This window comes from Cervus canadensis, chromosome 33 (genome assembly GCF_019320065.1).
Source record: "Cervus canadensis isolate Bull #8, Minnesota chromosome 33, ASM1932006v1, whole genome shotgun sequence".
NCBI lineage: Eukaryota > Metazoa > Chordata > Mammalia > Artiodactyla > Cervidae > Cervus > Cervus canadensis.
In genome coordinates, this window is record NC_057418.1 from 7193918 (window position 1) to 7221044 (window position 27127).

General features: G+C 39.2%; 1 protein-coding gene across 12 annotated transcripts in view; it reads left to right on the top strand.

Moving 5' to 3' along the window:
- Nucleotides 1-6299: 6299 nt before the first annotated feature.
- EYA4 (EYA transcriptional coactivator and phosphatase 4) overlaps nt 6300-27127 on the top strand; it is a 306683-nt gene continuing 285855 nt past the window's right edge. For 4 of the 12 annotated variants that reach the window (XM_043456886.1, XM_043456888.1, XM_043456892.1 and 1 more), the window contains exon 1: nt 6767-7448. The gene's annotated coding sequence lies outside the window, so the exon portion shown is untranslated. Of the gene's footprint in view, nt 6508-6762; nt 7449-27127 lie in introns of those variants that run through there. The other 8 variants (XM_043456885.1, XM_043456887.1, XM_043456889.1 and 5 more) reach the window with 5 other exon arrangements.

Sequence of the window (27127 nt, forward strand, 5' to 3'; positions counted from 1 at the left end):
CATAGGATATACAAAGAACACTTTATCCCTGTTCATTTGGAATAGTAAAATGCAGAATACAAAAGAGGGAATTGGTTTGGGCTTAGGGAGCATATCATATTTCCCAAAGGGGATCCTACAAGAGTTAGATTAAAATACACAAATTAAACATACAGGAGGAAAGTCCTCATCACACTGAATGTCCTCTGCTGTAATGAATTCAGGTTATCAACCAGAGTATGTGTTCATTCTTCATTTCAGCATCTAATTTTGTATTTTTAGCAACTGTTTATCAAGTTCTAGATACAAGGTACTGTTCATGGAAAAGAAAGGAAGATGCAAGATTCTTCTCTTGATGAGCAGGAAAGAGCCTAGCGGAGGGGGAATGCTGGTGATGACAGAAGAGGCCAATGTGGAACCCAGCTTGGGGAGGCAGCTATGATAAAGAAATGAAAGGATAGATGGGGAGACATTGCTGACGCAAAATAACCTTGTTCTCTTGATGTAGTGTTTATGAAACGTAAGAAAAAGAGGTGAAGAAGCATTAACAAAGGTGGTGACAAAATTCATTCAAGAAGAGGAGCTGGTGGGAGAAGCTGGGGGGAGTCGCTGAGCTAATGCGTTCACCTTGAAGTGTGTCCGGCTTGAGATGTCAACATGACCTAGAGTGAGGCTTCCCGTGCGTGCTAAGTTGCTTCAGTCCTGTCTGAGCCTGAAACGCTATGGACTGTAGCCCGTTAGACTCCTCTGTCCATGGGGTTCCCCAGGCAAGAATACTGCAGTGGGTTGCCATTTCCTCCTCCAGGGGATTTTCCCAACCCAGGGATCAAACCCACATCTTTTATGACTCCTGCGTTGGCAGGCGGGTTCTTCATTACTAGTGACACCTGGGAGTGAGACTTCCCAGCCTTCTGAAAAAATTAGTCAAGGGACGGGGGTAAAAATCAAATTTCTAGGATTTACCATGAGTTTGAGCAAACTCTGGGAGATAATGATGGACAGGGAAGCCTGGCATGCTGCTGTTCATGGGATCACAGAGAGTTGAACACAACTTAGCGACTGAAAAACAGCAAGTAGGTACACTTAGTCCTGACCAATATTTTTGAGAGGGTTGGTGGAAGGATAAATAAGGGGAACAGAACAGTCATTTTAATCGGTATTGGAGTTGGTGCTGAAAATATATACCAAAAATTGAAAAACATTGTATAAATAGTTTCTAAATGTGCTAGAAAATATAGAGGAAGGAATGGACATTATAAAGCTTTCAGTACAGTTTTCAGTGGTGTTATAATAGTTTCACTCAAAAATACTCAGTTTAAATGGGTTTCTGCAATTGAGCAATCTTCCTAACTTTGTGATTTTATAGAACGAATGGATACTGGAATTGACTATGCCAAATATATCACTTTAAAATTGTCAAATCAGTTTATTTGCCATGTGTAAACTTTCTCCTTCCACCAATCATTGAATTGTGCATTTGGGGATTTTCAGATTATAATCAGTGGACATTTTTCACAGGCAGATATGTATCATAAGACTATATGATGAATTGTATACAAAAAGAGATTGACTGGACATTTCCTATTTTGAGATGTAGGTATTGATAAGCCAATGAAATAAAAAGCACAACAAAGTAATCTTATTCATATTTTGACTTCTACTATCATTTAAAACTGGGTTTTTGAAGTACTGGAGAAGGAATCAGGCTTGTTACAGTTTGCTAAAAGAAACACCATGTGAGGTGAAATTGAGAAAAAAAAAATTGCACTTAAGTTTGTCAGAATATGAAAGTAGCAGAGCTGGTGGGAATTGCCAGGAAGTCAGAACATAATGCCACAGGAGAAAAAATAAATGTAGGATTCATTCTGCTATGTTAATGAGACCACACCTGTAATAACTCATTCAGTGTGGGATTCGTCTAATGAAAATGAACATCTAGGAAACTGGAAATAGTTCAGAGACAAGCAATAAGAATGATTAAGGGCTTGGAGAGACTGAACTGAAACCAGATTAAAAGGCCTTACATTTGTTTAACGTGGCTAACAGATGACTAAAAGTGGGCATGATATCTGTTTATAAACATCTGAAGGTTGGGTGTAAACATGAAAGATAGAGTAGGATTGCATAATATAGTACTAAAAGGATTTGACTTGAGAAAAAATTTCAAGAGAGAATTGAAAAGTAAATATAATGAAGCTGTCTCCCAGAGAGTGTGCGTTTCCTTTTCTTTAGAGACTCGGCCAAGAATGAGGAAGTTTAGCAGAGAGCCCAGCACAAGAGAATGACCCAACAGGTCCCCTGCAGATCCGATTTCCTCACTTTCACAAACCAGTAGAAAACCTTTTTAAGCTTGATCTGTTTGTACAAAATTACTCAGAAAGTGTGTTTATTTATAGATTTTAGAAAACCAGGAGCACAGAACTTTAGACTTCTGGGCAATCATGTTTTATCTTTATTTGTTCTGTTATTGGCAAAGTAGTAGAGAAAACAGTGTTAAGTCAAGTTCATGATTGTTGTTGTTTAGTCGCTAAGGCTTATTGGACTCTTTTTGAGACCCGGGAGACAGTAGCCTACCAGGCTCCTCTGTCCATGGGATTTTCCAGGCAAGAATACTGGAATGGGTTGCCATTTCCTTCTCCAGGGGATCTTCCTGACCCAGGGACAGAACCTGCGTCTCCTTTGTCTCCTGCATTGGCAGGCAGATTCTTTACACTGAGCCACCAGGGGAAAGTTCACTCTCCCAAAGCTCAAAGAATTTGGCTTAGAATACGAGACAATGACCAAATGACTTTATTTTTTAAGAATTGCGTATACTTCCAGCTGGACTTTAAATGTACCAAAAATGAGTAATTTAAGAGATCTATTCTGGGATTATTTCTACAAGCATCCAGTCTTCTGTCTTCTTTTTTGGTGAACGTAGTATTGAAAGCAAGCAGGACCCTGTAGGGCCCTCTGAGGTACAAATCCTTTCTGTGTCCCCTGTTTCTTGTTTGTGGGAATTAGGCTTCATTCAGTCTCCTAAGACCTTTCCTGAATTCCAAACCATGACTCTTCTCCTTGTTTGGTCCTGGAATAAACCTTTCTCTACTCCAAACTCCGATGTTTCAGTTAGTTTGGCATCTGGCACATGAAACTTGTGTTCAGTAAGTGTCTTATTCCATTTTCTAGCCTAATGTTGGAGAAGGAAATGGCAACCCACTCCAGTGTTCTTGCCTGGAGAATCCCAGGGACAGAGGAGCCTGGTGGGCTGTCGCTATGGGGTCACACAGAGTTGGACACGACTGAAATGACTTAGCAGCAGCAGCAGCCTAACGTTTATCCTTACTAAAGTGATGGAATGGTTTCCCCTTAAGGTTACTTTAAAATAAAGCTAAAATTAAAATAAAGTTTTAGACTATGAGATCTTAGAGGGCTTTGTTTTTTAATTTGACTTACTCACAAACCAATGCAGTAACAGTGCCATGCACACTTTAAATAATAGATGATAACTGCAGGAGGGGTTGGTTAAAGGACTTTAGCAAGTCCTTTTATAAGTAACATAAAAGTATTTTATAAGTATATAAAAATATAAATAAGTGAATCTTTTATTTCTACCAGTTTTCACTATAAAGTCATCTTTATTTTTCTCCCCCCCACCCCCACAAACGCCCTTTTTCAGATGAAGTTATACATTCAAGGATATTCTGATTTCCTGATTCATGTCATATCAAACCTTCTAGTGTTTCAGCATCACTTCCGGACTTTTCCAGCAGATTTCAGACTTCAATTTTCCTCCCTGCATGCCATTTCAGGCTGTTTGAGCTTCTCCCCAGTGATCTGTCTTCCTCTCCTCATTGCCTTTAGAACTCTGCCGGGTGCAGTACCAGACTGCACCAATAGATGCTGCCACTTCAGCTGGAAAGCTTCTTTTTAAGTGGCTAAATTTTAAGATTGTTGAGGGGTGATGTGGAAGGTAACTGCTATTATCTCCCTTGAAAGTAATTTGGTTTTTAATTGTGGGTTTGTAAATTGTTTGCATTTTACAAGTAAGATAGTAAGAAAAATCATAAAAATTAAATTAATTTTCAAAAGATACTTCAATTTCAGATACTTCAAGTATATATTAGACATGGAAATAATTTACTAATACAATAATTTTAAATGTAATAGCTAAAAAAAATTTGGACTCAACATTTCTCTACAGTGATGGAAAAGGAAGGCTAGAAAATATGTTTTGGAAAGCCCAAAGGACACAAAGAGTGTAATTCTTTAAACCAGTGTTTCTCAAACTGGTGTGTCAGAAAATTTTAGGTGGTACAAGGTAATTTTTATTTCTGTAAAAATGACTCATTTGCAAGGTCATTCTCTATTCATGGCAAATTATATTGATTTTCCAATTATGATAATGATAAAAAATTTCCTTTATTATTATAATTATATAATAAAAACAGCTTATTTAAAGAATAATATTGAGTCAACAGTATTAAAGGTGATATGGCAATAATTATAAAAGTGATATTTAGTAGAAATTCTGGAAATAATGCCTTGTCTAAATATGCAATATTTTTGCCTATACAACTTTAAAATTCTTAATTCTCTTGTGCTCAATTTATTTCAAAGGTGGACTAAAAACGTGAGATTTTACATTACTCCTGATGACATCTATATAATATATATAAATGAATTTGAAAGTACTATTAAGTTAACTAATAGTGTGATATAATTCTAGTTTTTTTGAGGGATGGTAACTTTTGTGAAATGTATTCTTAAGTAGATTATAAAAAATTATGTGGGAGCAAAGTAACTTGAAAGCAAAATCAGTGTTGCTGAAAATATGATTTTAGGAGTGAGTAAAGCAACATGCTAAAAACCTGTATCTGTGTGAACAAGCTGTACTAAAGTATGAATTTTTATTTTATCCAAATTATGCATCCTCTCACTTTTATTTAGAGGTCAAACTAACACATAATGTTTCATACAAAAATGAAATGTAAAAATCTGTGGCCTTACAAGAAGAGTAGTACATTCAGCCTTGTACTTAATTTTTACATGATAATTACTATAGTTGCTGAGCATTCCTAGACAGTGAATGGTTGACAAAACATTTAAATTGCATATTTTGCCTGTAGCATATAAACTGTACTAAAATAATTACTATTTTTCCTCACTACTACCACTACTAATAATAGCATGACAGTGGCTAGGAGTGGCCTTTGCGGTTACACAGAGGCTGGTTTGAATCTTCCGTCTGCCATTTATTAGGAAGTTGCTAAAAATTCTGAGCCCTTATTTCCTCACCTGTAAAATGAGGAAATTAAGACTTGCCAAGTTAATTAAATCTACCCATGGATATTTCCCTCTTAAGTGTATAGGAGCTGGCATCCTCTTCAGGCCCAAATGTGCTCTTATCTAGATCATGGTTCAAATCCTCTTTGAGCCAAACCCACTGCCAAAAGCCCTTCTTACCTTGAGAACCAGAAAAGGAAACAAGCCTGGCAGTGCCTAAGCCCTCCAAAATAAATCTGCAGAAAAGAACACCCAGTGAGTGATGAGTGCAGCAATGAGTACATTTATCAGTTTAAATTTACAACTTCACCTTTCCCATTAACTATTAATTATTGCACATAATTCCCCACTGATCAAAAAATAAGTTGATTGCTTTTGAACTCGATGGTGTCCGTGTCCATTGCTTAAGACTCAGGTGAAGCACAGGGTGAAATTTTTTCCTGAACTTTGTGCAAAATATAATTCGGTTGATAATATATCGAAACTAAATTTTTTTGGGGTATCATTCCTACTAGTTTACTTGTAAGCTCTGGGGTCATAGCTCAGGCAGTTTGAAGGGCTGCTTGTTGAATAATAGACTTTGTGTTTATAGAGACTGGATTTATCTTTGGGAACATTCCTTGGGTTTCTTTTGGCCTCAGTTTCCTTATCTTTATACAGGATTAAATAACCACCATAGAGATGTGAAAATTATATGAACTCACATGTACCATAAGTGACCAGTGCAAAGACTGCCACTCAGTAAATTCTCAACAAATCAAAACACTTTTAATCAATGTGACAACTAAAGATGTTCCTAACCTTGACAATAGGTTTTACCGAAGAGGTGATGAAATGGATGCAAAATTTATGTACTGTTGCTTGTCAACTTTGCTCAGATCTCGGGCTGTGATCTCCACATGGGTGCATATAGAATATTAGATCCTACGTGGGTGTATCTTGCATGCGCAGAAGGCTTACGCAGGAAATGTCGCTTCAGCAATGTGCCTGGGGAGGCTCTGACGCTGTCTTGGAAGTCGGTCGTCGCAGCCTGACCTTTGGGCGTCTGGGAGGGATGCCTACCTGCGCCCAGCGCTGGGCGGGGGCCCAGGCCCTTCCCAGCACGCAGCCTATCCCCACGCTGCACACTCCTCGTGCCTCGCATACATCTTCACCGAAAGGAGTATTTCCTCCGTTCAGAGAAAGTTCCCCAGTCCGACGTGGGGTGTTTGCAACTTTACGTAGTTGCGAGTAGGCGAAGTTCCTTCTCTCTCCTCCCCGGGGGTAAGTGGAAAGGAGTCCCGCGAGGCGCCCGAAGTGGTCGACACCGGGGATCGGGTAGCGGCCGAGTTACAGACAACTGGGGTGGGGTGGGGGGGTTGCTGCCGGGCAGAGGCAGGTGGGCACAGGCTGCGGTTCCCCGGTCCGGGGAGGGGACTGCGACCGCGGGTCCCTCCCCTCCGCCCGGAGGTGGCTGCGGCCGGCGGCTGGCGCCCGGCCAGTGGGGGCGGGGTGGGGGCGGCGCGGAGGGCGCGGAGATGACCACGGCGCCACCGGGGACGCCCAGGGCCCCCGAGCGGTGCCCGCGCGGGATCGCGAGCGATGACAACAGGCCGTCGCCCGAGGTGGACTAAAAACGAGTCGCTTTCCCGCGTGCCGCCGCCCCGCCACCGCCTGACCCCGGGGGAGGGGGGTGCCCCCGGCGGCCTCCAGTGGCCGCGGGCGCCGGCGTCCCCCGCCCCCGCCCCGCGCGCAAGTGCGAGGCTGCCCGCCGCGCGGCGCACGCTCCGCCGCTCCCGGCTTCCGCGCAAAACTTCCAGCCTGGCCGCGTGAAGCTGGCGCTCCCGCCTCGGAGCGGGAGAGAGCCTGCAGAACAGCCTGGCCGCGAGGACCGCGGTGGCTGGGCGCGCGCTCTCTTTTTCTTTTCTTCTCTCTCTTTTTTTTCCCCGTCGCCATCGGGAGTTTTGGCTCCTCTCCTTTCCTCCTCCCCCTCGTAGCCGCTTCTCCCCCGCCCCGTCTCTCCCCCACTGGTGTACGCTATTTGTTGGAGGTGGGGGGGGGGTGGTGGCCGAAGGGGATGTCCTCTTTCCACCAGAGGCACAGCGTGAAGGCGAAACTTCAACACTGGAAGGAAAGAGAATAAATACGTAAATACGGACGCACAGATCTGTTGCTGGGGGAGACACTTGGACTTTGGGATCCTGAGACGGTCCGGGCGGCAGGAGGTGAGTGCCTCTTCTTCCGTCCCCCTGTCCCGGGGCCCGCGTTTCAGGGATCCCGCAAACTCTGCCGGCAGAGTGCGCACGGCTGCGCCGGGGGCCAGGAGCGATGTGCGCTCTGCGGGAAGGTGTGTGGGCGCCGGGGTCCCCGCGATCGCTCCGTTGCTGAGTACCCCCAGCCAAAGGGCTTGGGCTGCTCGGAGTGCCTTGGTGCGTTCTGCCCTGGAGGACGCCCAGGCACCCCGAGGGTCCCTGCAGAGCCTTTTTGTCCCTCGCGGAGCCCTCGCGGAACGGGGCGCACAGCTCCATACCCGCACTCTATTCCCGCCTCCCAGAGGTGCGCGCCCCTGGGTCTCCCCTGCTTCCTTCTTGTGACATTTGTTACTTTGCCTAGTAGCCGCTAGCTGTGCCAGATGTAAGGATGCTGACCCAGGTCCCATAGAGGGCCCCAGGCGCCTGGGGTTTTCGCGGTGCTGGGTGCGTGCGTACGTTTAACACTTGTGTTCTAAACTCAAGGCACCAACCGGGCTGTTGGGCTGCGGCCGTCCCCCTTTCATAGTTTTTCTGTGGCGTGGGCCGAATGTCTCTTGCCGTTTCCCAGGGTCCTTGAAACGAGAGGCGCCTTTTCAGAGGACACGCGTTCATTGGCCCGGGACGCGGATGCCGTGAGGAATCCTAACTTCTCCAAACTGAGGGGCCTGACCCGGGTCGGGGGTAGCAGGTTTTCTCCTTACAAAGCCTGCAGCTTCTGGGGCGGCTGTGGGGCTTGAAAGGGCTCGATGCTTTAGCGTCGTTCAGCGAGATTTGGAAATAGATCGTGTGTGCTGGTTTTATTTTGCGCTGCACGGCAGCCAGAACTTTCGTTAGTAGCACTTGCAAGATGTCTCTTTCTTTTGTAAACAGTATTCGGAACAGCTTGGAGCTATTAGGGAATTTGCCGACCGAGTGCCACGGCTGAGCGGTGGCGAAACCAGAGAGCGATTTAGTTTTTGTGATCCCTTTCCTCGTTGGGGTGGCAGCGTCTCCCCTCTCCACCACCTCTCTCTCTCCTGCCCTTGAAAGCTAACGGGGTTTGTGTTAGGCGTGAGTGAGTGTGTGGGAGGGTGCCGTTTGGAGCGGTTCTCTCTCCTCGCCGCCGGCGTCTGTCCTCTGCACTGGCCAGCGGGCAGTCATTCATGAATCCTCGTCGGAGGGCAGTGCAGAAAGGTGCAGGTCGCTCGGCCCTTTCTGCCAAGGTGGCGAATAGCGACGGGGCGTATGTTTTGGTTTCAGAGCACTTCCACGTGGAGCACCTCCGTGTGCGTGTGTGTTGTGTACTTGATCTGTGAGAAGGTAACAGGAGGCTCGTGTTCAAACCCAGTGGGCCGTTGGCCATTAATTTGCTTTCCTGGCTGTCATTACAGACACTTCCAAAATCTGATACCTAAGAGAACCGACAGGTTAGGTTTCACATTAAGAGCTCATACTTAACAGTTTTCTTTCGCCCTTACCCCTTTTGGCTTGGCACCCTGGGATCAACGTAATTGATGGAGCAGAAACACGTCTTCTCGAATATGGCAATTTTGTTCCTCTTCTCTGCGGCCACTTTTTGCACTCTCGGGCGTCTGTCAGCTTCGCTGCGCTCTCCTTCGGGACTTAGATTGGAGTTTTAGGAGCGTTTAAGGACCGTGGGTTCCTCTTCCACAGCTCCTGAAGTTTGATTTACACGTCGGTGACTGTTAGACCTGAAAGTTGAGGATGCTATTTTGTCTGTTGCGTTGTTTTTGGTTTTATTTCAAAAACCTCCTCAGCACAGGGATTATACTTGATAACTTTACCCCGGTAGAATGAGGTTTGTCTCCCCCAACCTCTTTATTTTTTAAAAATTATTTCTAGCCACTTTATGGCTGAGGAAGGAAAAACTAGGAAGGGAGTTAGGCAGCGAGAGAACCCTAAAACAAAATGTTTGCTACATAGTAAGGTGTGGTATAACCTTGTACCAAGAAATAGATACCAATAGTTAAGAACAGGGAACCTACTTTGTGTGGAGCTAGGCTGCTGGAATCTGATTTTTATGGCAATGATACTAAACGCAGATATAACTACATTCATTTTTATTGTTATTATAAACCATAAAAATAGTTTGTTCCACCTCATTAAAAGTTGTAAGCCATTCAGAGTCAAATCAGTTTTTTTTTTTTTTTCCCAGAAATGGCTGTAGAAGAGGGTTAAAACCTTTGACAGTTACAGCTTTGAAAGTAACATAATTAGATTATCTGAAAACTGTTCCTTTTCCCTCTTGATTATTAGGGATATATCCTTGCCTTTCATAATAGTTAAAGGTCTAAAATCAATAGGTTTTCAAGAGACAGTTTTCCTTTGTCAGTTATCTGAAAATAGTATATGTCAACCTAAGATCACCATAATTAGCAATTGTTTCACAATTATAACTGAAATTAAAAGATTTACTTGATTATTCTTTTTTATGAATAAGTATTGTACAGGATATTAGAGACTTAATTTCTCTTTTACACAAAAAATTTATATATGCACATATTTAGAGAATATCTAAGTATTATGTTCAAGCTTAAAAATTAAAAAAAAAACCCTGAGATTCATATAAAAAGAATTTTATATAAAAGCAATCATTATTCCTATTAAGAAATACAGATACTGCATTCTGGAGGATTTGTAGAAGCCAGTTGAAAAATATTGTCTTTCGCTAAAGTTTCTTTTTGAGGGCAGACTGGAGGATCAGTAGTTCATCATTTTGTTGTAATTTGTTTTTTCTTTCAAAAACTTCTTTGAGTTAAACAAAAAGAAGAATAAGACCTCCATTTCTGAAAGATTCTTTTTTATTTATATTATGATTTGGGGTGTAAATAAATTTTACATAGCCACGGGAAATAAGGTGTCCAATTTCATGTTTTCAATCTCTGTTGCAAGCTCTAAAAGACTGATGCCATGTCTAAAAATACATTTATGTGGCTTGGTATTTCATTTTAAAACATTTTATGCACTGAAATGAAATTAGCCTGAAGTTTTAGAAAAGTAGAATGGTAGAAAACCCATGACTGTTATGAAAAGCTAGGATGTTGGGAAATTCACATTCTGACTTGCAAATTCACTTACTTCACCCGGTGGAAGCTCCCATTTTTTATGCAGAATTCAAGAAGAGGGGAAATAATCCTTTTCTAGGCTTAGTGAAGTGCTAAGTAATTTAATAGTGCAAGTATTTATTTTATTTTTCATTATCTTTTTTCCCTCTTTTAGGTAAATGCAGGAACACTGAACATTCAGTTTAAGCAGGCCCTCCTTTATAAGAAGTTTATTCACCATAGTCCTGTATTGCAGCTGCTGGTCATATTTCATGGAGCTGTTAAAGCACTTAAAACCTAAAATTAGGTACTGTCTGGTTGTAAATATTTCAGATCACTCATCTAAGAAACAAATAGAAGAGTGTGTTATCAGAAGTAGATGTTCTGAATCCTCTCATTGAAGAGCAGAACAAAACATGTATCAAACACTTTGTTATTTTTTCAGTATATAATATAATCATGACAGTTTCTTTTTCAAGTGGATATTAGTCTTACATATTCTAAACTCTTATAAAATGTCTCCTTGTAGAGTATCTTAAACTAATTGTATTCAGAAATACCACTGGGGATTTTATTACAGCAGTTACTGGGTGAATGCAATCCACACCAAGAGGAATAGGATGACTTTCAGTGTACCTGCTCCTCTCATGAATTTTTCCCGGTGAACTAAGAAATGACATGTTCTTTCAGGTACTCGTTCTAGAGATGGGTGAGAGATGCAGTGGTGGATTTAATTGCAGTATGTGTGAGACTGCATTTTGCAGTTAGATGAGTTTTATCGTGGAGGACACTGAAGATTAAGTTGTACGCAGAGTGAACTTGGCTTCACTTAGTTTGAACTTGAGTGGAAGAAAATAAACAAGAATCACATATTCCCAAGTAGTATAAGCAACTCTGATTGCTTTTAAGAGGTTTGCAGACTTTGTAAACATTACTGTCACCTAATATTGCTTGTGGCTCGGCACATAGGATATGCTTTGGTGATATACTGTTTTTCTCTTGAAGTTTGTGGTTCTTACCAAGTCCCGTCTAGGTTTCTACTAGGAGAGTGGTACTGAAAATAAATATCACTACCCTTGCTCCCCTAACTCCTTCCCTTTTCCAGAAGAAGAGATGAAACAGATGAATTTAAAAATAGAAACCATTTTAAGTTATCAAAACCACATTTAAAACAGTGGTTTAAAACAGTTGCAGAGTGTGTACCTCTAACTCTCACTGCAACCTTTTCTGTCATTGAAAGGTGCTAATTGATCTTAGGGCACTGACATAATAGTATAGTTTGATATTTGAAACCTTTCGGCATTGGTCTGGCCCTTTTCTCACCCTGAGATTTCACTGCATGGCTGATGAAGAGTAACACCATGTTAAAATGTCAGGAATTCTAATTTTTTTCTCCATGTAAAACATTTTAATACAGCAACTGATATTTTTAAAGCTTTTATGTATGTGCAGTAAGTAAATTTATTTTAATGTACTTCTGGGAAAGAAGGACCTATATTATATACTATCATGTTAAGGTTTTTAAATATTTTTTTCACAGGTAACTTTTATTTTTAGATTGAAATTTTTAGGCAAAATCTGATTGCTGTGATCACATTTGAATTGGTTCAAAGTGAACTTGCATTAAAGCAATACAGAATAGCCATCTTGTAATTTTACATATAAAGTATATGTTCTTAAGTAAATGGAAATTTTAAGGTATATTTTAAAATAAAAAAAAAATTGTCACTTTAGTTTTTGTATAGTTGTAACCGTTCTGCCAGTGTAAGCAATTATGATTTTCATCATCAGTCATTATCATAGCCGTCACATCATAGCTGACATTTTCTGAGTCTTTATTTACTTTTTTTGCAACAAAATTTAAGGTATTTATGTGGATTAGCTTCTGAACTGTGCCATTTTTATTATTCCCATTTTACAGATGAGAAAACTGAGACTCAGTTATGCAGTAGAGTGGAGCCAGCCACTGCAGCCTGAACCCTGATTCCCTATCCTTAAATGTTGCCCTAGACCATTTGCTCCCACAAGTCACACCTGAGTTCACTTTAGGGGGTACCCACACATTTTATTTTTATATTATTAGTTATATATTTATTTCTAAGATTACTAGGAAGATATGTTAGATTTCATATTAAACCTATATTTTCCTAGATAATGTGGTTTAAGGCAAAACCAAAAATGGATTGAAGCAGGAAAAAAAAAAAATTTTTTAAAGCACCTATTTAAAGAAACATATTAAGTGACAGTGTACAAGTGCTAAGTTAAAATACCCAAAATCATGAAAGTTGATGGCAAATGACTACAATTGGGAGAAACCTGGTATTCTAGAAGGTTCCCTAAATGCTGAAAACGTCTGTCTAGATCTCTTCAATATTTGACTTACTTGTAGTCTTTTCTTTTGCTTTTCAAGCCTTATCCTTTAGTTAGATGTTATCAGTTTTAGAGTTTTTCTCTTTTTGCCTTAAGCTTCAATGCTCGTTATAAATCTCAGATCTAGATGTTTCTGTTGAACCAACTAATGAGGACTGTGTAATGGATTTCTAAAGGCAAGCTGAAATGATAACAGGGCTCACTTATATTTCAGAAATACTTTCAATTTACATAGATGTCAGACTTTGCATTTTTAAGGTTTTCCTTAGGTGAACATCCTTGTTCTACTGTTAATAATCTGTTTTATAACGTACTTTTGGAGGAAGCAGCGGTTTTTCTTTTGATTTTCATATTTAGCCACAGAACCCTTCTTGCAAGTGAAAGCTAATACTAAGCCCACTGGAGAAAAGTCCACTGCCTTCGTGAAGCAGGACGTGCGTGGCCTGCGAATCATTCGCCAGTCCTGTCTCCGACCACGGGTGCCTCCCCACGTCTCTGTGAGGATCGTGCAGTCTGCAAAAAAACGAACCTTCTGAGGAAAGTCAGTTCAGAGTACCTGCTGCAGTCTGTATGTCACCCACTAAAAAGCCAAAACTGAACAACAAGCAGCTCTCAAATATGGCAGAACATCTGCCCATGTAACACAGCATCAGAAGCTGTGTTGGTTTACCCAGGTATCCCTTGGATATTCTTAGTTAAGCTGTCTGCAGTTTCCAGTTTAGTGGTGAGAAAATAAAAAGTAGTCAAAATGTTTCCCACATGGAATTACGGGTCTGAATGAGGCACATAGAATTTGTTCTTGGAAAGGTTTGTTTGATTAGAGCATCTTTTTTTTTTTTCTCTTTTCCTTTAAAGACTTGACGGAGACTCATCAGCGGTGGCATAAATTGACTTGACCTTAGATTTTCACATAAATTATTGCTACCGTTTCTGTTATTCTTTCCTCCTTCCTTTTTAAAATGAAAAGGACATTTTTTGTGAAAGGCTATGATTAAATCATAAAAATTTACGTTCATATACCATTAAGTTTAATTCTGCTCACAAAAGCAATAGCATTAAATTTGAAATTCGATCCTTAATCAAGTAGGTCCGCCACATAGCAGGAGGGCTTATTCTCTGCACGGTCATATACACAATTCACAGGCCTCTCCATATACCCAGTGGAGGGATCTATTCATTACATTTCACTTCTGACTCTGAACTCCCTCAAGTTAGAGGATTTGAAAGGACCTGAATGTTCCGACTAAGAGATGGAATATTTCTAACTTAATGCGTGCAGTATGTTGAAAGTGATGATGACTTGGAAAGTTCACAGGTCTCTGAATTAGCTAATTCTCTTCACTTCAAATTTTATATTTTAATGCAAATGTGTATTCACATATGATTTTGACTCAAGTAATTCTAGCCAGATTGAAACACAAGGTGGGCAGGTCACGTTCCAATTTCCTTTTGCAGATTTTCAGTAATCTCAAATTGTGCTTCTAGTATGTAACTTTAGAATGCAGACCTCAGCCAGTTGGTCAAGAACCTCAATATTACTGAAACTTTGTCTGTGAACTTTAGGTATTTAGAAGATGCTACTCTTTTTGTTTTTCGTAGTCGACCCAAGTAGACTTTTCATTTAGGTCTGTTTTGTCATCTCAGTTGTTGACTTTAGTTTTTAAAGGCTCCATTCATGAAAATACTAGCAAAGTTCTTGGCACATGGTAAATACTTATTAAATGCTTTTTTTCATTATCAGTGTTGCTGATGAGATACCAAAATTATAATGCAACGAATAGACTTTTTTCCTTCTCTCCATGATTTTAAGGCTTTGGGACTTTTAGTCTATGATTATACTAATAATAAGTTCTACTTTTTCTTGGCATATACCGTTCATAGGAATGGTTAGCTTGGTAAGTGAGTTAATCATAGTAACAAGGTTATAGGTTTAATCCTCAGATGAACACACTAGCTATACGGGGACACTTATGCTACACACACTTGGTCATATTGTCTTTGTTGTCATAAGTATAGTTGTGATATCCTGACCTTCTCTCTTCAGGGACCACTCTGGTCTGTGCTGGATCCATCTCTTAAGACTCTCCTGCTGTCCCAAGGATGATCAACCACATCTGTTCACAGTTTTTAATCAGATCCCTTCTTGACTTAAAATTCTAAACAAGATAAATTCCCTATTGCCTACAGGGCATATTCTGAAATCCTTAGCAGGATCTACAAGACCCTTCAAGCTGAGAACTTTGCTCAAATTTCCCTTTTCACCTCTTACCAGCCACTCACAAGAAATCTCTTCTCCAGCTGGATGGAAAAGTGCAACGCTCAAATACACTCTGGTCATTTCCGCTCCATTTCTTTATGCATGTGATTCTTTCTATCTGAAAGACATCTTTCCCCTCCCCCTGAAATTTTCTTTTCTATTGCTTTTGTAAAACTCAAGTTGCAAAATGTTACCCCCTCTGACCACCAGAGACTGATCTGGATATTTCTTGTCTCTTTGTTCCCAAAGAGCCTAGTTTCCACCTTTTAGCATAGCAATTGCCACATTGAAATGTAATAGGTTGCATGAGTTTAAATTCTGCTCTTGACAGAATTTGCTGACGCTCTTACCAGTATTTGCCATTAGATATTTCCAGTAGGTAGGGGACACTAAATTCCTATTGAACCAATGAGTTAAAAGAAATGGGGGTGAAGGCAGTGTGGTAGGACCGGGACAGTTCCCATTACAAGGCGGGAGAGCGTTAGCAATGACCTCAGGGACGTGGGGTATTGATCTAGTAGAACTGCATCTCTGAATTCAGGCCCAGCTTGTACGTATGATGTAGAGATGTATTTATGTCACACATGACTGTTGGTAAGTCAGTGATCTAGTGGATAAAAGGAGGATCCTGAAAATCTCTGGAGATATATTTCTTAGTACTTGACATCTGAGGAATCTTCTTCTGTTATGGCATAGTGGTTAAGTACAAAGAATATGGACCTGGGCTCCTTGGGTTTGAAACCCAGTTTTGACACTAATGACTGTAATGATGAGCATGTTTCTTAAAACGGGTTTTGCTTCAGTTATCTCATGTGTAGTGGAATGTACTTGGAGATCATTTGAGAATTCAACAAATAAATATCTGTGAAGCATTTAGAATAGTGTATGACTGATGCTGGGAAAGACTGAAGGCAGGAAGAGAAGGGGATGACAGAGGATGAGATGGTTGGATGGCATCACCAACTCAATGGACATGAGTTTGAGTAAACTCTGGGAGTTGGTGATGGGCAGGGAGGCCTGGCGTGCTGCAGTCCATGGGGTTGCAAAGAGGTGGACACGACTGAGCCACTGAACTGAACTGAGTTGATGATATGAATACAAGCTATTAGGAATGTGGTTGTCTTCCCTCTGTTGAAGTATGCTAAATATTCCAGAGATATTTAGAGCTGAAAGTCATTTTTGGGGTCATAGACTGGGGATTAAAAATTGAGTCCCTAGTGATCCAAGTACACATTTAATACCCTGGGTGATCTTGGCAAATCTGAGGCTGGGTTTGGAGTTATAAGAGAAGACATTAGAAAACTCAGTTTTGGCCATTAACATTGCATGGTGTTTCTTTTAACAAATACTTTCCCATACAGTCATCTAGATTTTATTTATTTACTTAAAAATAATTTTTATTGGAGCCTAGTTGCTCTACAATGTTGTGTTAGTTTCTATGATACAGCAAAGTGAATCAGCTGTATGTACACATATATATTTAAATTTTTAAAGGCTTTCATCTTTGTGCTTTCTCAGCTACTCTAAACCATTTAAAGAACATTCTATAATGGTATTTTTGTTTCTAGCCAGTATTTATTTCAGCAGTTGCTTTTTTTTTTCCCCCCAGCCTGAAGGCACCAATTATAAGAATTTGTATAATTTTCCCAGGTGATGCAGTGGTAAAGAATCCGCCTGCCAATGCAGGGCACATGAGAGTTGCAGGTTTGACCCCTGGGTGGGGAAGATCCTTTGGAGAAGGAAATGGCAACCCACTCCAGTATTCTTGCCTGGAGAATTCCATGGACAGAGGAGCCTGGCGGGCTACAGTTCATGGAGTCGGAAAGAGTCAGACATGACTGAGCATGGATGCACACACTTGAAGAACTCAGCGTAACTTTTTTAAAAGATAACACCAGAGCTTGCTATGACTCTGTCTTTGCAGTGAGCAGGAGGTTATTGAAAGTGAAAGTGTGAAAGTGTTAGTCGCTCAGTCATGTCCGACTCTGTGATTCCATGGACTGTGGCCCGTCAGGCTCCTCTGTCCATGGAATTCTCCAGGCAAGAATGCTGGAGTGGATTGCCATTTCCTTTTCCAGGGGATCCTCCTAATCCAGGGATTGAACCCAGGTTTCCTGCATGCAGGCAGATTCTTTACCATCTGAGCCACCAGGAGAGTCATAAGCATCTCTATTTTCCGACTTGATCATTTGGTCCTTGGATTCAGATGTAATGAATGTATGGTAAAGAGGGGCTGAAGGAGGAGGGAAGGTTAAACGTTAATTGTCAGGGTTCTGTTTGTTTTAACTGCTTACCTGGAATTGCTACCAGACACATCTGTTTAAAAATATGATATTACTATTGATGTTGTGTCTGAATATCTCAGTGTATTTAGACCAGCGTTTCTCAAAGTCTGCTTATTGACGTTTTGAATTGGATAATTCATTGTTGGAGGTGTGTGTGTGACTGACGTGTGTGCATTTTAAGGGACACAGTGTAGGTGTTGTGTGACATCCTTGGTCTCTACCCATGAGATGCCGGTAGCAGCTTTCCCCGATTATTAACAGTGTCTCCAGACTTATGTCACATGTCCTCTGGAAGTGAAATTGCCCTCAGCGGAGAAATCATAGTCAAAATCGGTCTTAAGATCATTTGTTAAAGTCAAAAAATTCCCAGGCATCTGCATGAGAGGACTGTTACTACCTTAGGTGTGGAGAATCTTCATACATTCCTCCTAAGTTTAAACACAAGATCAATCAATTCTTACTGGCCTATGTTGATAGATAAGCCTTACATAGAGAGGATTTACAAATAGCTTTATATAAATGGGAGATTTCCAGGTGGTGCAGTGGTAAAGAATCCCCCTGCCAATGCAGGAGACAGTAGAGGCTTGGGTTCCATCCTGGGTTGGGAAGATCCCCTGCAGAATGGAATAGCAACCCACTCCAGTATTGCCCAGAAAGTTCCATGGACAGAGGAGCCTGGTGGGCTACAGTCCATGTGGTTGCAAAGAGTTGGACACACCAGAGCATGCGTGCGTTTTACACAGATTGACTATTGTCAGCATATTTTTCTTTTCTGAAAACTGTGTATGAGTTGGAGGAGCAGAATACTTAGGAAATTATGTCAGAAGTAGATATTTATTTGAATCACCTATATGTCTATTTTTAAAAAATTACTTTTGCTGTCAATCGTTAGTAGATACTTTTGATTCATTTTTGATAATGACAGTTGCTTATCTTTTCCCATAGATAAATATTCAGTAATAATAAACTTTTATTTTTAGTTTGTAGTGTCAGAAAAAGTAAGTATTATCTATAATCACAAATGCCTAAGATTAAAATACTTTATCAGTTAAGTCATTTGTTTGTAATGAGAAAGTTTCAAATGAAATACGTCTTAGCTTTCAATTTGTACGACAGTTTCAGGGTCTTGAGTTTAATAGTATTGCTACAGTCTGCAGAAAGTATAAATGAGCATATTGCACATAGAAACTCCTTTGCTGATTTACCAAATCCAGACCTTGTGTTCTAATTCTGTAAGTTTAATCTTGGCGTGCACATTTTGTCTCTGAATTGACATGCAGTTGACTACAAGGAAATGTGACTATAGTCAGAGTATTCCATCTGACATTTGCCTAGTTTGGGTGTGTATGAAAGGCGCTTCAAAAATTACTGAGAAGAACAAACTGGGAACATATATATATTAACATGAAGTGAAAGAGGATAACTTTGCTTACATAAGTTTTGTGTTGCATGTAAAAATTATTTTGGAGTATGTAACAATTAATACTAAAAATATATGATTAGACTAATGCTTATGTGAGGTCTAAACAGTAGAGAAAATTTAAATCTCACTAGTAATTGCAAGATACTTTAAATTCCAAGTGTATGCATTATCTAGTGGTTTTACTTTAATTATATTAGGCAGGTAATCATGTTACCTGGAAGCGGTCAGACAGACCCAGGGATTTCACATCATTTACTAATTGATGCTCAAGCAGAGAAGGCAGAGGTACTTGAAAACAAACTCCCTTTGTCTGTCTGTCTGTCTGTCTGTCTTTCTCTGTTACCTCTGCTTTGATTTATGCTTTAATTTTAGAAACGTATTCTTAAAAAGGAAAAGTGGCTGCAAATATAGCATACTGTATGTGATCAAAATGTATTTCTGTTTTCTAGAAAGAGAAGGACTCCTCATAGCTACTTTTTCGCAGAGAGATGAAGTGGGTGCTGGGCAACCCAATGACAGATGGGGGGCCTTCCAGGGGAGTTAGGTGGGCGTTGTAAACCAAGGGCTTAAATCATAAGTTCTCAGACAGTAGAGGAGAGTTTTGTTCCACGCATTGACAGGAAGTCCAAAGAAGGCATAGCAAACCTCAAGTCCATCCAAGCGCTTTATTCCTGACATTGAACAGGAAGCCTGGTCGCCCTTGAGTCATTGGAGAATAGCCAGTAAACCAGAAGTTTCTGTTTTTCCAAATGAACACTCCTTGGGTTCATAAATCAGGGAACCCCTCAGAGAATTCAAGTCACACATTTGCTTTCTCAGGTTGATTTCTTTGTACAGTGGATACAAATGTGAGACTTACCTGTTTTGTGAGTGCCCCATGGCATAAAATACAGTTAGGCATTTCCTTTCCTCCCTCAGGTATATTCTGGCCACCACTGTCCTCCACCGCCCCACCTCCCTTCACCTACTTGCTTCTTAGATTTTGCTGCCTACCTGGACAACAAAATCTACTCATCTTTCAAGGCTTAGCTCAAATGTCACCTCCTCTGGGAAGCCTTCCCAAAGCTCAGGCAGAATGAATTCTTTTCTCTCTGTAATACCATAGCACCTTATGTGGGCTATTAGTATAAGCGCATACTGTGCTGGGCTGATTTTATGTGAGTCTTCTGTCTTCTGGAGAGATTCTGAACGCACCTGGGGGCAAGACTTTCTCTTTCTCTTTCTGTAGCCCCAGTGCCTGGGATATTGATGGAAATTCGCTAGCTACCCTGTTGCCTACATGTCTTCAAAGGATGTACATCCAAAGCCAGACGGCTACAAAGAATGGATCCTGTTTATAGTTTGGAAGCTAATTCTTTTTGTGTATGTGATCATGGAAGCTAGTTCATTGGTTATATTTAATTCTAACTTATTTAAAGCTTTATTTGTACAAAAGTGTTACTGATATCCAGGGCTTCTTAGCAGAGGAAAAGATACAGCCACGTGAACTGGTATTTTGAACAAACTGAAATTAAAACGGCAGATTCTAGTGGAGGTTTATAGTTTTCTTACTTCCAGTTTTCTTTAGAAACAAACTTTGGCCTCCTGGGTTGATTTCTGTGGAGATACATTTCATGTTATTTTGAAGAGTTTTTAGCCCTCAGAATTATGGATTTTATCCGAGAGGAAGTACGTTTTGTGTTTATGTCAATGTTTCAAAATATGGGGACCAAAAATCCTAGAGGTATCTGTTAAAAGTATATGTGGCCATTTGGTGAGAGAAATTCAGTCTTTTTTTTCAGGCATAATTTAGGAAGAAAAATTTCTGTTTAGTTTCTAGTGGTTTGTTTTCAGGCATTTTCCACAAAAAGATGAGCAAGACCCTTCAAAACCACCAGCTTGCTTATTTAGGGGAAGAAAAAAAGCCTTCTGGGTCCAAAAATAACATTAAATTAAAATGATTGTTTCCAATAGTTTCAGAAATTGTGGTTTTATTTCCTCGTATGAGTCATTTCTGAACGGAGTATGCGATTGTGCTACACTGTGATGAAGCCTATTTGCTTGGTATTTTTGTAGGTCACATAATTTATCAGAGAATCGGATCAGGAGAGGAATTTAGCCTAACTCTCCATTTTGCAAATGAATCCTGAATTAGAGATGTTAAGTGGTTTATTCAAAAGGGAGCTAAAAAGAGACTCCTGTGCTGGAGAAACCCTAGTGCTCCCAGCTCTACAACTTGCTGCCTTTTCCTTTCTTTCTTTGAGTTCAACAAGGAGTTGCAGATACTGGAATCAGACTGCCTTTGTATGTATCCTTCCGGGCCTTCCTGCCATTCACCAGCAGTATCCCCTTGGAGAAGTTATTACTGTCCTGCTTTAGCCATAGTTGCAGCCTGTGTCAACAGGGAATAATAATAGTACTTGCCTCATGGAATGTTGTAAGGAATAACTGAGTTTATACCAGAAAGACACTGAAAATGCTTGTGTGTGTGTATATATATATATATATATATATATATATACACATACATACACATGTATATGCATATAGCACACACATATATATTAATTTCTTTGAATAAATTGTTGGGTATATTTAATATTCAAAAAAGGGCTGTTAACCCTGCTGAAGCAAGATTTTTAAAATCAATCTTTAAAAAAAAAAGTTATCGTGTGTTTTGTAACATATTGATATTAAAACAGATAAATAGGAGGTCCTGTGAAGGGTCTGACTGGAGTAGACAAGGAGAGAGACTTCTGAAATGCTGATAAAGCCCTTTATCTTGATCTCATTGATGGTGAGGTGTGGGTGTTGAGGTAATAAATACTTATCGGCTGTCTACTTTCGATTTGCGTATTTTATTGTGTGTATGTTATACTGAGCAACTAAACCAAACTGTTATACTTTACTAAAAAGTTTTAAAATACAGATATATTTATATAAGCTTGATGAACAAAAAGGATTTACAGTGTAGCACAGGGAACTATATTAATATCTTATAATAAACTATGAAAGAAAAGCATCTGAAAAGTATATCTATATAATGCAAAAATTTATGTATCTCCAAATCACTTTGCTCTGCACCTGAAACTAACACAGTATCGCAAATCAATTGTACTTCAATAATCTAAAAAAGTAACAGATATATTTAACACAAAAATTGGGTGTCCCTCACTTTATGTATCTCTTCCACATCCCACAAATGAGGGCAAATGGTTGTACATTGGTGTGCTTCCTTTTGGACATTTTTTCTATACACGTGTAAATATAAGAAGTATATGGGGTTGTAATTTATTTTTATTTTACATTTTTAAGCCAAAATAGATCATCGGTTGTCTTAAAACTTGCTTTTGATTTGCTGTATTTTGAATAGTTTTTGATATCAGTGCATGTGGTTTGGGGTACTTCTGTTTAATATATGTGTATGACTTATACTTTAGTTGATCTCTTCTTGATATATTTTTAGGTTGCTTGAAGATTTTTACTATAAAGTGTTGCAGTCATGGAGCTTATGTATCGTTTTGTATATCTGCCCCAAATTCCCATAGATAAAACTTTAGATGTAGGATTAATAGATGAAAGAGCATGTGCGTTTTGCATAAATGGTGCCAAAATACAGAGGCTCATACACCATGTATCCTTGTGAGGACATCTTTCTCATAAAGCCAAAGGCAATACTATATGCTAAGTTGAATGTTGTATTCGTACTTTGGTTAATAAGATGGCTTATAGCAGTAAATTCCTTGAGACTCACACACTCGATGGAAGAATTCACTAATAAGAGCAAATATTCTGTTAACCACATATGTAACAAATCTATGTTATATGTAGTTATTATCTCGCTTAAGGGTGGTCACTGCTCCTTACGTGCACATGTGTGCTCAGTCGCTCAGTTGTGTCCGACTCTTGCGACCCCGTAGAATGTAGCCTACCAGGCCCCTCTGTCCATGGGATTCTCCAGACAGGAATACCGGTATGGGTTGCCATTTCCTTCTCCACTCCTTATATGAATGATTATTAACATATGCATTCATAGTTCTTAAACCACTTGGTAGGAAGAAAAAACCTCAGAGTGTATAATACTCATGACATGTTTTTACTTAACACCATAAAATATTTATAAGAATTATTAAGGGAAGCTCTGTTATTGTTGAGAACTTATGAGGCATGGTATATTTTTATTCTGTTAAGAGCCAGTTATGTGCCAGGCACTGTTGTAATCACCTTACATATATTACTAGAGCATTTAAACATGTAGATGAAAGGCTTAGACATTGTATTATGATAAATGAGATCCCTCCATATTGAATGTGTTATTAAACATTACCATATGTCAAACTATCAACTGTATCTTATCAATGTGTTGATTTGTAAATCTGTGAAATGTCACAATCTAATATGAAAATTAAAGTGAAAGCATCAAAATTCAGAAAATTGCTATTCAAGTCCTAGCTAAATTATCATGACACGTGAAGCTTCAAGTGAAGTTTGTCAGTGAGTTGCTTTTCCTGTAAAAGTCTTATATGTAGAAAGTTCTATCTTCAGAATATTCAGTGTTTGTTTATAATTTCTGGATAATTAAGAGTCTGACTAACCTTTAATGGTTATCTAGTACCTTATAGTAATCCAACTCAGAATAATAGCTAGCTGATTCCTCCCAGTGTTGGATAAATATTGCTATCAATTTTTGTGAGTTTTTTTTTCCTGCAGAATTTCCTGTTATTTTAAGGGATTCAATAGGACTTAGGCACATAAAACTGAAAATTATATTACTATGGGGAGACTGCTCTGTGCCTTTGAGAAAGAACTCTCTTGCTAACTTAAGTACTATATGTGTGTAGAATAGCTAACATTTTCCTCCCAAGAAATTTCATGTATGCAGTTAAAACACTCTTAAATTGATTAAGGATTTGTTATATATTTCCAGAAGCACTCAAGAGTACTTTTATGGTTATAAGAGTAGAGTGCATTAGAATGCCAGAAACCAACGAATACGCTAGAGGCCTTCAAAACCATGCCCAACATTCCTGACTTTACCATATAAACACGCGGGACAGTCTGGAAAAACAAGACAACTCCCCTTCTCCCAAATGTAGGTAAGCCTGTGATGATAACACTTCAACTGGCTTGAATATTAATTTGATACTTTTTCTGTTAGAAGTAATTTTTATTACTTAGAAAACGGAATGGCGAAGTTATAAATATGACTGATATTTATTTCTCAACTCAAGTATTATTTTACATCAGATTTGACCAGTTACCTTTATACATTTTGGAAAGTGGATTATACAGCTACCACAGTATTTTGCCTATTAATCAGGGAAGTTAAAAAGTCTTTTATAAATGTTGAATCAAAACTCACACTGCTGTGAGGGAATTAAATTTCAAGCCATATACTCCTTTTATAGGGTGAGAAACTGAAGTATGGAGAAATTACAAGGTTTTCCCAAAGCTATACTCTGAGTCATGGCAGACATGGAAATCTATGATTCTGTTTGCCTGATTCAGTCTGAAACTTCATGAAATCAAACTTATTTCTTGACATGTGCCTTAGGAGTGTTTCATTATTTACTTATTTGTTCATTCATTCGTACATTATACAGGAAACTGTTTTTGCAAGATATAGTCTTAATGTAGGGACTATAAATAACTTGAATTTATATATCTTAGATATTTTCTTTAAAAAAAATCTCATTGCATTTTTCTTTTTCATGACCATCAAAAAAAAAGAAAAAATTAAGATATTAAAAACTAAGTTGGATTGTCTTTATTCAGGCCACAGCAGAGTCTATGAGAAGTGCCGGAAGCATAGACGCTGCATAGCAACTCGATTAGCTTTTTCAGGACCTAATAGAGTTTGAATGTTTGAACAAGAACTTGGCTGAAGCCCCAGGTAGATATGGAACAGACTAACAACCAGGAGAAGCCACACCACCCCTCAAAAGTACAGACAGGACCAGCGTCCACATCTCTAGCAACAGTGTCTTTATGCTTACTTTAATCAGGAGGGGGCTGCTTATTCTGCTCCTCTCTCATCTTCCTGAGTTTCAAGTCTCATATTTTAAATTCTTTTTCGTTGTGATCTTTTTTGTAACTCGTTTAACCAGTGTTTTCCCAAACTTGCTTCGCCTGTTTCATTTTTTCCCTCCATGCTTTAAGAGTCATATTTAAAAAGCAAATAGTATTTCTCTGAGTCAGACCTCACTTCTTGATGGAACAGCTAACCCACAAGTAGCTTCACATCAGCAGAGTATTGCATCTTTCCCCAGGACAGCCCGCTGTAACAGAGAATCCAGGAATATAGGGCTGCCATCTACCCTCCACCTCTTCTCCAGAGTGTTTACTCAACACATTTTTGGTTGGTTTGTTTTCTTGTCCTTTTCTTGCAGTCCTGAGACTTAGGCTCACCAGCTTTTCCCGTGTTCTTTACCAAGATAATCCTGAGGCCCAAGCGCCCTTGGAGCCCTGGGGACTGAACAGACCCAGGCATGGCCAAGACCTAGGCAAACGAAACCTTTCTGCAGTTTAAAGATCAGTCTTTATTTTTTTTTTCTTTTTTAATTTTTCTAAAGAAATAATTCAGTGTTAAATGAACCAGCAAACAAACAAAACCCCTTGGGTCTTTCTCAAAGGAGCATTCTTATAGCTTTGAAAATTTATTGTTACTAATTTCCATTTCATCTAGTTGGATTTCTTTTCCATTTTTTTTTTTTTTTTTGGCCTGGGTATGAATGTGATATTTGGTATACATTAATGATGACCTGGGGGCTTCCCAGGTGGCACTAGTGGTAAAGAATCTGCCTGCCAATGCAGGAGATGTAGGGGACATGGGTTTGATCCCTGGGTCGGGAAGATCTCTGTAGGAGGCAGTGGTCTATAGTCCATGGGTTCATAAAGAGTTGTACACAGCTGAGCGAGTGAGCACACACACACCATACTGATTTGTATTAATTTAATGTCAGTTTGTAATTGAATGGTTTGAAATTAATGATGTACACTGACCTATTTCATATCCACCTTCCATTTAAGGCATTTCTTAGGCAGTTATACTTTTGTGGCTGACTGAATTCCCTCCTAATGCCTATTGGGAAAACAAGGGCTTTCTTATTAACGATGTGGTCATATTAGCTAGGGGTTTTTAACTTGAGGAAAAAATATTTAGGGTGACATAAATGATTGAACTTTTAAATGTCTAGTATATAAGATACTTATTCTAATATCTTAAGAATATTAAGATACTTCTTAATATCTAATATCTATGTATCTGCCATACATATAAAATCAGGATTCAATTTTTGCTCTGTAAGCAGACCAGAGTTCTGAAAGGTAGATTTTTAAGACTAATAGGTAAGGAAGAATTGAAAGAAGGAAAGAGAAGTAGATGGTTCTATTCACTGAATCTGAGAAGTTTCAAGTATTATGTCTACAAACTCATATGATCAGTCTGTTGATAAACCCCACTTCCTTCTATATGCCTTATGATCCCAAGACAAAGAAGTAAGATGCTATGAATTTCATTCATAGTCTCTGTCTCTGTAAGTTTGCCTTTAAAGTCATACTTTAGGGAAGCAAAGCATGGAATTGAGTTGCAACATAAAATTTATTTGAGATTATTTTCTGAATTCTTTCACCTTTAACCTTTAGGAAATTCTTTGGATTACTAGATGCTAAATGGCCGATTTTGTAAATGTGATTCTACTTTTAATGCAGTTACAAAGTCAGTGGATGCTTTTATACTCTGATGCGATAGGGAAATTTGAGAGAAAAGAAGATATTCAAACTTTCCTGGGAAAAAACCTTTCTTGGATGCCTCCATTAAAAAGTCTGGGTAAATAAAATTCTCTTTAGGTGTCCCAAATTTTAGGAAGGTAAATAGCATTACATTTAATTAAATTCTTAACTATTATTCTCTATAGAAACAGTTCAAGCATGAAACTTGTATTTAGGGAAGTCAAGTTTACTGCTATACTTTATATCTCTCCTATTTACTTTGTTATATATTGGATCCCCTACCTGCAAAATAAAAAATGTGATTTTCAGGAGTCACACCTTCATTTCTCTGAAATTGGTGAGATGGAAAACTTTAGAGGAAAAGGTCGGTTTGTGTTGCTGCTATTGTTTTTGTTTGTTTTTATTTCTTTTATGGGGGTGGGGTACTTACTGAGTATTATCTTCTATTTCACAAATTGTTTCCTTAGCTGAATCTAATCAGCTGTTTAGTTCATTCATTTCTTGTTTGAAATTTCAATGGATGTATTTTTAAAAGCACTTTTATGATTCTTTTCCAAATTTGT